The following is a 15,378-nucleotide window of genomic DNA, read 5'->3' on the forward strand; positions in this document are numbered from 1 at the left end:
AAAAGTAAAGGGACGACACTCGCCATCTTGGATTTCTGGGGGGCCCTCGATTCACGGCTTGTTTTTAACAATTTCTAATCTCTGCCTACCGGTTTCTGGCGAGATCTATGTTGGAAAAAGATCCAACGACTTCTCCCTATTGTCTGCTTATGTCTACATGCCGTATTAAAGATCCAGTGACCCGAAACATCCTCGATACCTGCCCCTACTTATCGAAAGCAACGGAAGTTTGCATCGAGTGACACGACGCCTACCGGAGCTCTCCATATAATCACTGGGGTGTTCCGAATGCATACGGTAAGTCCAGAGAAATCAACACCGCAAAAACAGCAGCTCTTTAATAAAAAGTGTTGACTTTGCTTTAAAATGGTCACAATTTTTTGATAGACGGCCAAGCTGCTGACAATGGAATGTTTCCATTTTCATATTTACTGATATTTTGGAGAAGCCTAAAATATGATAGAATTTTGTTTCGTTATTTTGAATAAAGTTCTTGCACGTCGTATTTAAGTTGAATTGTAACATTATTTAAAACTTTGAAAACAAACAATGCACACAGTGTACAGTTTTACATATCGGACCCATAGAATGATTCTAAATTGGGGAGGGGGATTTTTATTTCTCTTCTTAAAAGGCTAAAGCAGGGGAAAGACAGCCCATAAAGGGGGTGGGGGTGGTGGCGAGATTACTCTTAATCAATTTCCCTTAATGATAGTGGAAAAAAGTGGATTTACATTTAATTGGTCAAGATAAGTTGAAATGGGGGAAGGGGGTGGTTTGCATGACACCCCCTCCCCCACACCTTCTATCGGCTTGCAACTTGTGTTTGTGTAATCGAACGAACACTGATGAGTTAACGACAATACACTTACAATACTTGTATGGTATATCGTCCTTCAATTTGATATTTATATAGCAATATGTGGATAAACAGGTGTTCTTTTGATCATGTGCCCCTGTGGTACTTTGTGCGTAAGCTAATCTAATGAGAATCATTCAGTTATTGGTATATAAAATCTCTCCCAAAACTTACATAGTTTACTATTTACAGCTTACTATGCTACGACATTGTCTGAATTCTTTGTTCTTCCCTGGAAAACATTCGTTTACTCAATTCAATTTAAATTCAGTGCTTATTTCAACTTAGACTTCTCTAGATTTATCCTATACATTCGGAACACCCCAGTGATTATATGGAGAGCTCCGGTAGGCGTCGTGTCACTCGATGCAAACTTCCGTTGCTTTCGATAAGTAAGGGCAGGTATCGAGGATGTTTCGGGTCACTGGATCTTTAATACGGCATGTAGACATAAGCAGACAATAGGGAGAAGTCGTTGGATCTTTTTCCAACATAGATCTCGCCAGAAACCGGTAGGCAGAGATTAGAAATTGTTAAAAACAAGCCGTGAATCGAGGGCCCCCCAGAAATCCAAGATGGCGAGTGTCGTCCCTTTACTTTTTTTAATGTACACATGATACACCTTTTTTAAAACCTCTAAAAAAGCGGATTTTGGTGGTGGATTTTATTTATATAATTTATTATTCGGACACAAATCATGCAAAACTTCAATTTATTATTCGGGAACAAATAATACAAAACTTCAATATCTGACAACCGAGCCCCTGTGTATAGGCCTACGATTCTGATTGTATATATGTGGAATGAAAGCAATGACAACAACAACAGCAGCGACAACACCACCACCCCCAATAAATAAAATTTAAAAAAAATAAGAAAAGAAAAAGGAGATGTATAAAAGACATGCATACGATCTTACCTGCCTCTTCTCAATGATAACTATCGAGCCTTACACTACTATACATGTCTGTTATATGCTAAAAATAGTATATAGGAAAATCTTAGTTTATAAATAAATGTTCCAGACTTAATACACATCCCACGTAGAATAAATTTTTAAAAAAAAAATAAGAAAAGAAAAAGGAGATGTATAAAAGACATGCATACGATCTTACCTGCTTCTTCTCAATGATAACTAACGAGCTTTTCACTGCTATACATGTCTTTGTTATGTGCTAAAAATAGTATATAGGAAAACCTTAATAGTTTATAAATAAATGTTCCAGACTTAATACACATCCCACGTAGAATTGATAGTGGTAGTATATATATCAAGTGCGTGGAAAAAACCCTCACATATCATAACGTCCAAACTACACGTACATTCCATCGAGGTCAATGTGGGGGCAGACTAATTTTAACAATAAAAAAGCTGGTAAAAAATGTGTTCGTTTCTCGTTAGTCAGCGTATTAAAGGAACTATTCTAAGACAGCATGCATGTCCGTATGCAGCTCCCAAACCGTCGACTTAAATGTCATTGTATAAAAAGGACAAACAAGAAGAGTGAAAACTCGTAACGGGGGACGCGCCGAATACAATTAGCCGAAATCGACGAGTCCTACTGCACTCAAACGAAGACGAACGATTCGAAATTAAGCACGCTGGGGTCTCTGAATGGTTCGTTTCCCGATCCAGTCATAATTTTTTTTTATCTTGAGGGGAATGCAACACCCCCCCCCCCCCGCCCCATTCAATCACCTCCCCTTTTGGATGGACATTTTAAACAAAAATTGTAAATTCATGGAACTATTTTGAAAGCTGTAGCTGATGATCATATTATATTGTTTATCTATAGAACGCTTACTATGATTGTATATATTCTCTGTACAGTGTATATTTTTTCCCAATAACGGTTGTGTGTTACATGTATTAGGTTATAAGGAAAAGAACTCGTAAATTATACCAACTTGCTTCTGATCCTTTTGTATATGTTATATACAATAAATACATTTAAATCATGTCAAACAAAACGTGTTATTTTGTGCCATGGGGGGGGGGGGGGGGGGTCCCTTGAGAGGAAAGGGGGAGGCGGAAAAGGTACCATTTTTTTGTTTTGTTTATTTATTTTTTTTATTTATTTTTTTTTTTTTACCAGTTTTAGTCTCAATTAAGTCACATCAATTTTCTGGTTCTGTCCTTGGTTTTATGAGCTACAGATCTGTAGAGCTCTGAGGAAATATTAAGTCATTTTATCAGAGAGCTACCGATCCACAGTTAGATTTTTACCAGGAAAACTATTAGGTGCAAGCTGAACAATTGAATGCAGTGATTCGTTTTTATTCAATACTGTGTTTACCAATGCGTAAAACAGGGTCGAAATTAACATATGCTCGTCGGGCTGTGACCGATTTTTAAAAAGTCTGGCAGACTGACTGACATTAATTTTAAAAGCATCATTTTGGAAAATTTACTTATGAAATTTTATACACACATTTGGCATGCTTCGATCTGTGGATATCAGACGAATCTGATTCGTAAATATAAACCCCACATTTAAGTGTGTTTGATTATTTCTGGAAAACTCTGTTGGACTGGTAATTTTTTCTGCGGACTGGTTGAAATTATACACCATCAGTCCGGCTGGACTGGTGACATAAAAACTTAGCTTCAAGCCCTGTAAAATGTATATAAACATTTCAGTGAAGTTCATTTGGGCTTACAGATAACACAATGGTCAAAATTATAATATGTGCATGCAGGTATCTCATCTCGGCTAGAGTATTTGTGTAGGTGTAATTCCAAAAAATATGTCTCTGAGCCGATTAGACACCGGACTATGCTCGTACAATTGTGAAAAATGAGATTTTTTAAAACTTACAAATCTACTTTTTGATTCTATTGGCTCCATTTCATGGAGATTTTAAAAAGTTCTCAACTTAGTATGTATTCAAAATCTAAGCTTCTACAAATCTAAGCTTCTACAAATATTAAGTACATTTCTAAAGATCAACATATTTGGCAATCAAAACATTCCTGGATTTTATCTATATTTAGGCGAAATCGGGAAGTCTTGAAATATTTCAATTTTGAAAATACATGAGGCCCGGTATGAAATGCAACGCTTCATTCGAAGCATACGAAGCGCGTGCGCACTTCATAAAAAAAATATACCGGTGCGAAGAGTTGCTGTTCATACCCTCGTGTAGCTGCAATAATGTAGCCCTCTCCGATTTTTTTTTTGGGGGTTTTTTTTTTTTTTTGGGTTTTTTTTTTTTTTTTGGTTTTTTTTTTGGTTTTTTTTTTTTTTTTTAGTAAGAGGATAAAAAATTGGATAGGGCTACATTATTGCAGCTAACCCTCATGTATATTCAAAAATGAAAATTTCTTATATTTACATTCTACTTTCATTTCTTTTGGAATTCCCAACCGTTAAAGTTGATGTACTATATTTATCAAGATTCACACGTGCATTGTTCACAGCTGCATTCGCATTCATGAGGAAATAGCTATTAACACAATTAGTAAATATATCAACATTAGAAATGTAAATATAGTCAAAAATGTATGGAAAGCCGTAGGGTACCCCCACATTATTATTATTTTTCCCTATATAAAATACCAAAATTATAATCTCTTCCAAAAATAAAAATTTCCCCCTATTTGCCGATATTATTATTATATCGCAGCGATAATAATAATCTGTCCCGATTCTCAGATACCAAATTATAATTTCATCCCCCAAATAAAAATATTCTTCATTTATGACATTATTATAATTATAAATACTGCCGCAATAATAATAAAAACTGACCCGATTTAAAGTCACACTTTATCTTTATAAATATAATATTTCCACTTTTATTTGAACGCTACAAAATATAATCTGTACTGACAATAATAATTCTGGACCAGCCAAAAAGACAAGATTATTATTTGGACGCTTGAAACAGAAAACGTTTGTCTTACTCGGATTCACAATAATAATCTCCGACTTCAGATTGGCAGATGTTATATGAAGCGTGAAGTCGGATATTATTTGAAGCGTGAAGGCAGATATTATTTGAAGCGTGACGAAAAGAAGCACCCCATTGAGAGAGATTAGCACGTGACGCAAGCGGCACGTATGATTACAGTACTTTTGTCTGACAGACCTAACCGTTATTCAACTTATTGACTCATGGATAGAGGTAAGGCTACAATAACATGTACATGTGTGATTATGTGCAACGGTCAGGTACCTCATCATCTGTTAGGAGCTCTAAAAAGCTTAACATTGGCCATATTCTCAGACTAGGGTCATAGGGTCAGGTACAGGGACATCATCAGTGGGTTTTAATGAATTCATTCTAAATTCCCTGTTACAACTGATGTCACCAGCATCTTCCTCTTGAAAGAGTGTTCAAGCCATTGTACCCCCATCATTTATTTGTAGCTTGAAAATGCTCCGATAGATAAATATGTATGAATCACTACATGTACATGTATATTATGACCCTATATATCACTGATAGAAGTATAAGTGACACAACTTAGTCGCTAGTAGTAGTAGCCTGTTGTTCTCAAAATAAAATAAGGCAAGGGTATTCAGACTGTCGCAGTCATCCAGTTGCTTTCGGTGGGGTCGAAGAAAAGGGGGGGGGGGGTGCCAAACATCTCAGTACAATTGTCTCTGTAGATCTATATAGTATATTATGGAGACACAATAATGATATTTTAGAATGTAATTAAATTGTACAGTCCCAGGCACATAGTATTGGGGGATGGGACCCTCCTATTATTTTTTTAACATAAAGTTTAACTGTTACATTACTATGAAAATGTTTATGGAACAACCCCCCCCCCCTCTGGAAGTGAATTGAAATGCAGTCATGTTAAATGGAAGGAAAATAACTTTTGTTCACCAAATAATACCACTATCCCCCCCCCCCCCCCTTTGGTCTGTAATGTTCTATGGTGATAAATGTTTAGGAAAGTTAAATTCAATTGTAGATATACTGTAGAATTCATTTGTTGTATGTAACTGATATTGCTCTCTCCTATTCGTAGTTGCTTGATCACATTATACAATTATTGACTTTTAATGAGGTCTACTCGTAACTATATGGAACTAGTCGGGTATTGGTTGACCAAGACAGAGTAGACTGAATTCAAAAGTCAATAAACATTTTATTGAATAATCAGGAATTTTACAACATTTTTGACACTATAGACTATATAGTTCCCGCCTCCAGCAAATATAAACACAAAAGAAGATGTGTTGTGTAAAAAAAAAAAAAAAACCACCATAATTACTGGGTATATGTAAACAGTTTCTGAATCAAAACTGTTTTTAAAAAGTGGAAAAGAGTATTATAACAATAAATATTCCATCAATAAGTAATAAAGGTGTTTTGTCTCTTTGATACTTGGCGTCTGCCATTGTGTATCTTCACAACGACACATCCGTTAAAATGTGCAATTTGATTGGTTGATAAAATTGTAAGCAAATCTACAGTTTCTTAAGAGGGAAACCCGAATAAACCTCCTGGAACTTCATTTGAGGTGAACTCACTCTGAGTTACACCCATTTGGAAAGAGAGTCTGGACCAATCAGAGAACTTCAGTTCCTGATAATTTGATAAAGTATCATAATCTTTAACCTCATGTTACACCAATGGCAAAAAATTGCTTCAGTTTCAATTAACAATATTTACTAAATATTAATGTCGCCACTTTATTAGGCAGGCGGTCTGGGGGCTGCCTTGAGGCCTCCAGGGGGTCCAAAGCAAAGCCCTGGTGGGGGCCCAGAGGGCAAAGCCCCCGAAGCTCCTGGATTTTTACAGATTTTATAGGGCTTGAAATACATCTCCTATTTAAGTCATTTGTACTATTTTCTATTTTTAATAAGGTGAAATAAGTATCAGTTTTATCGTTTATTGTACTTTTCTAAACAAAATACCACGATTTACCTTAAATTTGAAAATTTATTGGGGGGGGGGGGCTGCAACCCCCCCTTAAATCCACCACTGCCCTTGGATCCCCCCTCCCCCCCTTAAACCCACCACTGCCCTTGGATTTCATAAGATAATGTTTTATATCTATATCATATATGTTCAACTACAACAGAATATAATTATTTCTAAACACTGAGAACTTGTTTTCCTTTTGGACCTGGATATAAAATGTATGGAATTACCCTCGACAGTCCCTTTACACAAGAATTGAAATGAGACAGAATCTGCTCTGATGTTAAAATTCCATGCATGGAAGTTTAAAGTTTGAGATTTTGTCATATTTTTTTAAGGGTGTCCTCAAAAGATCTGTGTGGATCCTGGAACAGAGAATGGAATCGTTGCAGCATTTCATTGAATCCTGTTTAGAAGGAAATGGCAATTCAGTTACTTAGGGAAAATCTGGAGCAAATCAAGGTAACACAAATAAAATAGTGCTACATGTATATATCTATGTGAGATTTTACGCACACAGTGACATGATATATTTATTATTAGTAGATCAAGTGAGCTTTTCTGACCATCTCTTGTCTGTCTGTTTGTAAACTGCATTTTATCTTCTCTAGAACCACCTGGCCAAGTTCAATTAAACTTGGCACAAATAATCCTTCAAAGTTGGATAATTGGGATGTTTAAATGGAGGGTCACCCATCCTTCAAAGGGGAGATAATCAAGAAAAGGCAAAAATTGGTGGGGTCATTTAAAAATCTTTATCTTGAGAACCTCTGGCTAGACAAGTTGAAATGTTTATGAAAGCTTGACGACATAGTGTAGATTCAAGTTTAGTCAAATTGTGGCCCATGAAGTAGGTTTATGTATTCAGAAAGGAATATCTTTTAAAAAGGTTCTTTTCCAGTTTGTCATATTGATATTGAGGCTTACCCATGATACTGTAAACCAACTTTTATTCGCATGTGAGAAATTTTCGTGAAGTTTGCGAGAACTTTATCATTAATGTATTTTATATTTGTTTAAGATTATCTTGGTCGCGAATATTGGTCACAGAGAACCAGTTGTAAATTGCTAAATTGTCAACTAATCGTCATGAATAGAAGTTGGTATACAGTATGTGAATTGAAGTTAGGTTATGTCATGACCCTTAGGTTGGAATTACAATGAAAGGTGATGAACGAACAGTGATCAATCTCATAACTCATATAAGTAATACAAATTAGAAAGTTGGGCAAACACGGACCCCTGATACTAAATTGGTTGTCGTCCGCTGTCATGTGTTAACAATTGAACATTTTTAACTTTTTCTTGATAACTACCAGTCCAATTCTTTTCAAATTTAGTATGAAGCATCTTTTGGACAAGGGGGACATGAATTGTAAATTTTAGGATTCCTGCACCCCTAGGACCTTAGAGGTGGGGCAAAAACTGTCCAAAATTGACCCATTTTCAAAAATCTTCTTCTCTAGAACCGCACGTTTAGGAAAAATTAATGCATCAAGATGTGCAGCAGGAAGTCTTTACCACAATTGTAAATTTCATGGTCCCTGGGGTAGGGGTTCTGACCCCAGGGTGGGGCCAAACTTAGAATATAGTGTTTATGTGCAAGTTTGCTGATACTGTAGAAAATCTAAATGCATTTATACCAAGGAATAGCAGAAAAAGATGTACAAAAAATGGTGAATTTCACAACCCAGGGTTTTGACTCTAGGATGGGTCCAAATTAGTATAATCTTTTAATGTTGATATACCTATTATGCCCCCCTTCAAAGAAGAGGGGTATTTTGCTTTGCACCTGTCACTCGGTCGGTAGACCACATGTTGTCTGCTCAATATCTTGCGAACCATTCACTTGATCATAATGATATTTCATATGTGGGTTGGTTATGAGAAGAGGACCCATATTGTTTTTCAGGTCAAAGGTCAATCTACTCTGGACATAGGAATAGACTGTCCGCTCAATATCTTGAGAACCCTTTGCTTGACAGACATCAAACTTGGTACACTGGTATATCTTCAGAAGAAGATGACCCCTATTGATTTTGAGGTCACATGGTCAATCCACTCTTGACATAGGAAGATAATGTCCGCTCAATATTTTGCATTGATGATACTACTATCAATTAAATAATGTGTGTGTATAACTCTTTTCAATTTTGCACCCTGGGGGCATATGTGTTTTACAAACATCTCTTGTATTATGTGAAGCCTTTCATCAGTGTATGCACTTATGAGGGCATTGAAGTTGTAAGAACACATCTTGTTTTATACTTTTGCTGAATGTTAAAATTTAGATTAAATTTCAGAACAGGAAATTATTTCTAGATTCCATAGCCCTTGGGAGTAGTGATAATTTTTCACTAGTACTCAGGTGACCGATAAATTTAGGCCTGTGGGCCTCTTGTTCAATTTATATACTGGGTATGTTGAATATGTCTAGAGATTCATTGTGCAATTATAATAGATTTTTTTTCTATTTTAGGTGCTTCACAATACTTCTATGCAGTTCAACAAAATACAGCGCCTCATTTACAGAGACTCGTATTTAAACAATTTCCAAGATATTGATGAAGATTTTACATGTGTGGCAACATCTATTTTGCATCAGCATGATCTGCCTTGCCTGACACCTTGAGAGACTGGACCTCTGCTCATCATCTCTACATATATCTGAGGGAGTGCATGATGCATTTGATGATTCTTTAACATCATAAGATGTTGTAGAATATACATTTGTTTCCATGACTTTGTACACTTGCTTTTATTGCCAGCTGATTTCTGTTCCATAGTTTTATGTATTTAACTAATCAGATACATTTTCATGTATTCACATTTTCTGGGGGTGTTTTTTTTATCCTTGAAATATTTTAAATGTGGAGCTTTACAGAATTTCATTTGGTATGAATGCTAAAGGCTATTCATGAACAGAATTTGTTCTTTGAACTCTCCCATCCCACTCCACCATCCCCTACAAAAACATCCATGAATTTTGTCCAAGCCATACCTTTGTACTGTTAAACTTGCTAACCACAGGAGAAGTTTACAGATTTTTTTTTTATTTACTATGCATTTATATATTCAAAATGTTTAGCACCTTCTGATATGTATTATTAATGTCAGATATGTATGATTGTGTAATAAATTATATACATGTATTTATTGAATTGTCTTTGATACTTAAAGTGTTTGTGCTTTAATAGACTATGGTTGCCAAAGCAAGGTTCTGATCTTAAATAGTCATGTTGGTTGCTATAATGTAAATTACAGTATGCATCCACATACTTGTATATATATGTTTTAGACACTATGCCATGTGACATTGTTTAAATATTTTAGGGTTAATGTGATTAAGACAATATAACTCTTTGAACCATGATTGGTGTTGATTTCTCCTAAAACCCTCATTATAACAATTATTTAAAAGTATTTTGGAATTGATTCTCAGTTCAATGAAATATCTTTCTTGTGTATGTACTACCAGTACGTCTCAATGGAAAAAAAATGTTTAACCTTCTTATATGGATGGTTTTCTGGTAGTCATTCTTTGTTAAGAAACACTGGACCACTTGAATATGGCAGATTCTTTAACATGTTTTGCTTTTTATTATATTTCATGAATTGATATAAGGTCCATTTCCCTTTTGGGGGTGGCATGGAACCTGAAATGAACAAACTTAAAAGTTCTTTACTCAAAGATACTTTCTACTAAGTTTCATTGAAATGCCAAATGAAAAATTGGAAGAGGACTTGCAACAATGACATTCTGATCAGACAAGCTTATTGAGGTCTTTGGCTCAGCTGTATGGAGTGCCAAATCAATATAAACTCAAATAATTTAAGGCATCTTTAATTATTTTGAAGATACTATCAATTCATTTGAAGTATGCAACAAGTCAATGATCTCTTCAAATAATTTTAACATATTTTCATTTCAGAATTTTTGCATACATTAATTGAATTGATGATAGCAGTAATTATTCTGCTGAATTGATGTGCGCTATGATTGAATTGTTGCTCTCTTCAAATGAATTGATGATATCAACAACTGAATTGGTGCAAGCTACAATTCAATTGTAGAGAGCAATAATTCATTTAATGTGCACTGTAATTGATGTATTGCTCTCTACAATTGGATTAAATATAACATTAATTGACTGCAGATGTATGCAATAATTCTTTTAGAGAGAGCAACTATATAATTAGAGATATCATCAATTGAACATTTCTATGCATTAATTCTTATACAAAAACAGATTAAAATAATTAGATATCATTTATACTGAGCTCCAAATTTGAATGTGAGCAGTATCTCCACCACATTGATATACACATCAATTAGATTAATGAAAAGCAATAACTGAATCGTGCACAAATTTATTGCATGACAATCATGGCAAATATAAGCCAGGGTTTTTAAAGCTTTCTCCTTGTAATCCTAAGGATATGTACAACAATATTTTGAAATTGAAAATTTTCAAATTTACTTCATTTTAATGTCAAAAATGCAGTTTTAGTAGAAATCTGGGGACTCGAACGCACAACCTACAGTTCAGCAGTCAGTTTGCTAACCTACTGACCTACTTGGCTAGGTAGTACCAAAAAGGAATAGATAAATGTTGCTGATACTGATTTTTTTCATCCATGTTTTAAAAGGAAATCAGTCATTATGACGATGTAAGGTACCTCCTTAATTATACATTGTATGCACCCTTAGATGGTTTTGTGAATAGCTGGGAAACAATTAGCTACATGACGTATGTGTACTTAGTACCACCTTTGTGAATTATCTAAGCAGAAGGATGGTCTATGGCACGCCAAATTCACAAAAATGAGCTAAACATAGTTTCACAGTTGATAAACTAGGTTTATCGACTGTAAACTATAGTTTACGGACCGTAAACTATAGTTAACGACGTTAATCTATATTTCACATCTGTAAACCATAGTTAACAGATAATCTATGTTTCACAAGCGTGAACTATAATTAACAATGAAAACGATCATTAGCGATTGCAAAACATAGTTTATCTGATAAATACGGTTTCACGATTGTAAACTACGGTTTACAAGTCATAGTTTATCTAATAAATATAGTATCACAATTTGTGAAACTAGGATTAACAATTGTGAATCTGTATTTATCAGCAAAATCTATCGTTCACGTTTATTTAAAGACAGATAAACTTGGATTAGCATTTGTAAACTATAGTTTACAACCGTTAAATATAGTTTAACGGATGAAAACTATAGTTAACGAATCGTTAACTATAGTTATAACAGTTCGTAAACTATAGTTTACAGTCGATAAACCTAGTTTATCAACTGTGAAACTATGCTTAGCTCATTTTTGTGAATTTGGCGTGCCATAATGGTCATGTATACAAAATGATGTGGGATTTAGCGGTGGAGGTGCTACTTAGTACTGACACGCCCACTCCCCGGATAGGGTTGTTCCTGTACCAGAAATGGACACCTCATGTGATGACACCCTATTCAGTACATTAAGAAATCAACATAAAACACAGATTAAAGAAATCCATGAAAGGTGAAGATAACGAACAGTGATCAATCTCGTAACTCCTGTAAGCAACACAAAATAGAAAGTTGGTCAAACACGGACCCCTGGATATACCAGAGGTGGGACCAGGTGCCTAGAAGGAGTAAGCATCCCCTGTCGACCGGTCACACCCGCCGTGAGCCCTATATCATTTTGCGTAATTAAGCCCTAGGGTGGCCTGTGTTACGAAAAAAAACTGCCTGTGCAGCTGACCAGTGTGTTTGATAAAATTCCCTTTCTATCTATCATGTCACAAAGATATAAAATGTTATACTCCAGTTCCAACAAAGATTTATTCATTGAATTATTCACATTTATCATCCTCCAAAAGAAACACATACCAGGATACCTTTTCGACAAACAATCATTTCCATAATAAAGTCAAAGTGAAACTACGTCACGTGATTTCCCTCTCGACCAACCGCTTGCACAGTCACGCATGAAATAATATCTGCCTTCACGCTTCATATAATATCTGCCAATCTGAAGTCGGATATTATTATTGTGAATCCGATTCAGACAAACGTTTTCTGTTTCAAGCGTCCAAATCTTTTCCACCAACAATAATAATCTTGTCTTTTTGGCTGGTCCAGAATTATTATTGTCACTACAGATTATATTCTATAGCGTTCAAATAAAAAAGATAATTTTTGTTGGCGATGTTCAGTAATTATTATTGTGGTGGAAAGATTATATTTATAAAGATAATGTGTGACTTTAAATCGGGTCAGTTTATAATTATTGCGGCAGTATTTATAATTATAAATAAAGAATATTTTTCTTTTGGGGATGAAATTATAATTTGGTGTCTGAGATTCGGGACAGATTATTATTATCGCTGCGATATAATAATAATATCGGCAAATAGGGGGAAATTTTTATTTTTGGAAGAGGTTATAATTTTGGTATTTTATATAGGGAAAAATAATAATAATGTGGGGGTACCCTACGGCTTTCCATAAAAATGTATGTTAAAATGCCTATGCATCGATACACATGCCAGCTGCATTTTATTTTTGCTATGTCAACAATCATAGCACCTATAGTGCCCATCATATGCTATGATATAATATATATAGATAAGATAAGTTTTATTCCAATTTTGTGCTAAGAGGGCATAACAGCAAGACAGTTTATAAAGAAGGAAATTTGAAAAAAGAAAGAAAGTTTACAACATTAGCTACAGGTTACATGGACTCCAAACTACATATGGATGTAGCATGTTGGGGAAACGAGTACATACATATATGGATTTCTAATCAGGTGTATACACAAGTAAATGGACAGTATCAGTATTATACCAATATATGAATAATAACTATAATGATTTTTGCAGTTTTATAGCATCACTTCTTTTTCTGACAATTTGACAATTACTGGTTTGTCTTCATTAATCATCAACCAAGTAAATTTGTCCTTATTTGTTAAATAAATAAAAAAAATTGTTGAGCTTGTATAATTATTTTATAAAAATCATATTTTAAAAAATCCTATCCCAGGAGTGAAATGAATTCCAAATCTACGACACTGTTTATAAAGTTGAATTTAAGATGGTATGCAAAATTTGTTATTTTCACAGGGTAATAAAATAACACCAGTTAGGCCTACTTGACGCTATCACATTTCGTTGGAAATCGGCCCATTAATATAATACCACTATTGCAATTCGTTAGAAATGAGTCCATTAAAATAATAATGCAACATTTCACTAATATGTACAGTCACTGGCGTTTCTAACTCGTGGTAAATATATAGGAAAATGACATGATAAAAGAATACACTGATCCTAATACTGCGTGTAATTTGATCAATTCGTTATTCTATTTATAGATGCTGGGAATTCTGATGCATCATATTCTGTATAGTCCTTACTTGGCTGATAAAATGATTATCAGTATGTTAACACAAATTACTTTTTTTTTTAAAAATATACGATGTAGGCTAAACATTCTCTCTTATGCATTTTACAAAAATATCGCGAAACACCTAGAAAATACAACATTTGTTTGGAGTCACGAGTGAAATATTTTTGAATTTGAGTGAGGGTGTGAGCATATTGCGCAGCTTCATTTCAGTGTACTTTTCATGAAGCGCTAACACGTGCAGACGTGAAGTACATGTATTTCTATTCTACTTTTCATGAAGCGCTAACACGTGCAGACGTGAAGTACATGTATTTATATTCTACTTTCTGACTTTCATTTCTGTCGGAATTTCCATTCTGCCGTTGAAATAGACATGTGTATATTCACTATAGGCCTATTCATCAAGATCATACGCGCTTTGTTCACTACAGGTCAGCAATGGCAGTGGTGTAGCTTCCATTGAGGCAACCGAGGCAGCTGTCTCGGTAAAAAAAAAAAAAACCCACCTTTTACGTTGTTAAAATGTCGATAGTCCAAAACAATGGAAATATGTGCATATAATGAAAAGGACAGGTATACGATTCTACGCGGACGACGAAGCAAAACTGTTTTTCAACATTAACTTTGTCAAAGTAGAGTATATAGAGTGCATTTGAAAGGAGAGGGGAGGGAGGGGAGGGGGAGGGGGTAAACACATGGAGAGACAGTTAAATAGATGGAGATATATGATACAAGAAAAGTTGAAGTTAAAGGTACCACCTTATAATATATATAAAAAGCAAGTGAAGAAAGGTAGATATATGGTCTGACGTATTGTTATATAGATTCATGTATAAAGTATTAATCTATGTAAAACAACAGAAACGTCCTGCTCACTGCAAAATACTGTCTTCAAAAAGTGAATGCACATAAGACCCCCTCCCCCTACAAATATTTTTCTTTTCTTTTTTTTTGTTGGTCAATTGACACAACCATTTTTTGGGACGGTTTTAATTATTTGTACGAAATAAAGTTCAATTTTGAAAATAAACAAGGGCGATCGTTTACGCCAGCATACTTCATGAGGTGATTTAGCCATCTAGAGTTGTTCACAGATTACATGTAATAATGGTTTGTACGAAACGAAACGCTTTGGAGGTGTAGTAGCACGCCTCAGGGTCTGTACCAGTAAATACACAGATATTTTGACACACCCCCCCATCCTAAGCAAATAA

General features: G+C 34.8%; 1 protein-coding gene and 1 long non-coding RNA gene across 13 annotated transcripts in view; one reads left to right on the top strand and one right to left on the bottom strand.

Moving 5' to 3' along the window:
* LOC125677531 (uncharacterized) overlaps positions 1-15,378 on the bottom strand; it is a 71,277-nt gene that overhangs the window by 34,409 nt on the left and 21,490 nt on the right. For 5 of the 12 annotated variants that reach the window (XM_056158605.1, XM_056158600.1, XM_056158606.1 and 2 more), the window contains exon 2: positions 1,975-2,034. The exons of 1 other annotated variant lie outside the window; for it this stretch is intronic. The gene's annotated coding sequence lies outside the window, so the exon portion shown is untranslated. Of the gene's footprint in view, positions 1-89; positions 236-1,778; positions 2,035-15,378 lie in introns of those variants that run through there. 6 more of the 12 variants (XM_056158604.1, XM_056158594.1, XM_056158595.1 and 3 more) reach the window with 3 other exon arrangements.
* LOC125677532 (uncharacterized) lies at positions 4,816-9,897 on the top strand. The gene is made up of 3 exons (XR_007371173.2): positions 4,816-4,987; positions 7,084-7,207; positions 9,225-9,897. It is a non-coding gene; the product is annotated as an uncharacterized LOC125677532 (long non-coding RNA).

This window comes from Ostrea edulis, chromosome 3 (assembly GCF_947568905.1).
Source record: "Ostrea edulis chromosome 3, xbOstEdul1.1, whole genome shotgun sequence".
Lineage (NCBI taxonomy): Eukaryota > Metazoa > Mollusca > Bivalvia > Ostreida > Ostreidae > Ostrea > Ostrea edulis.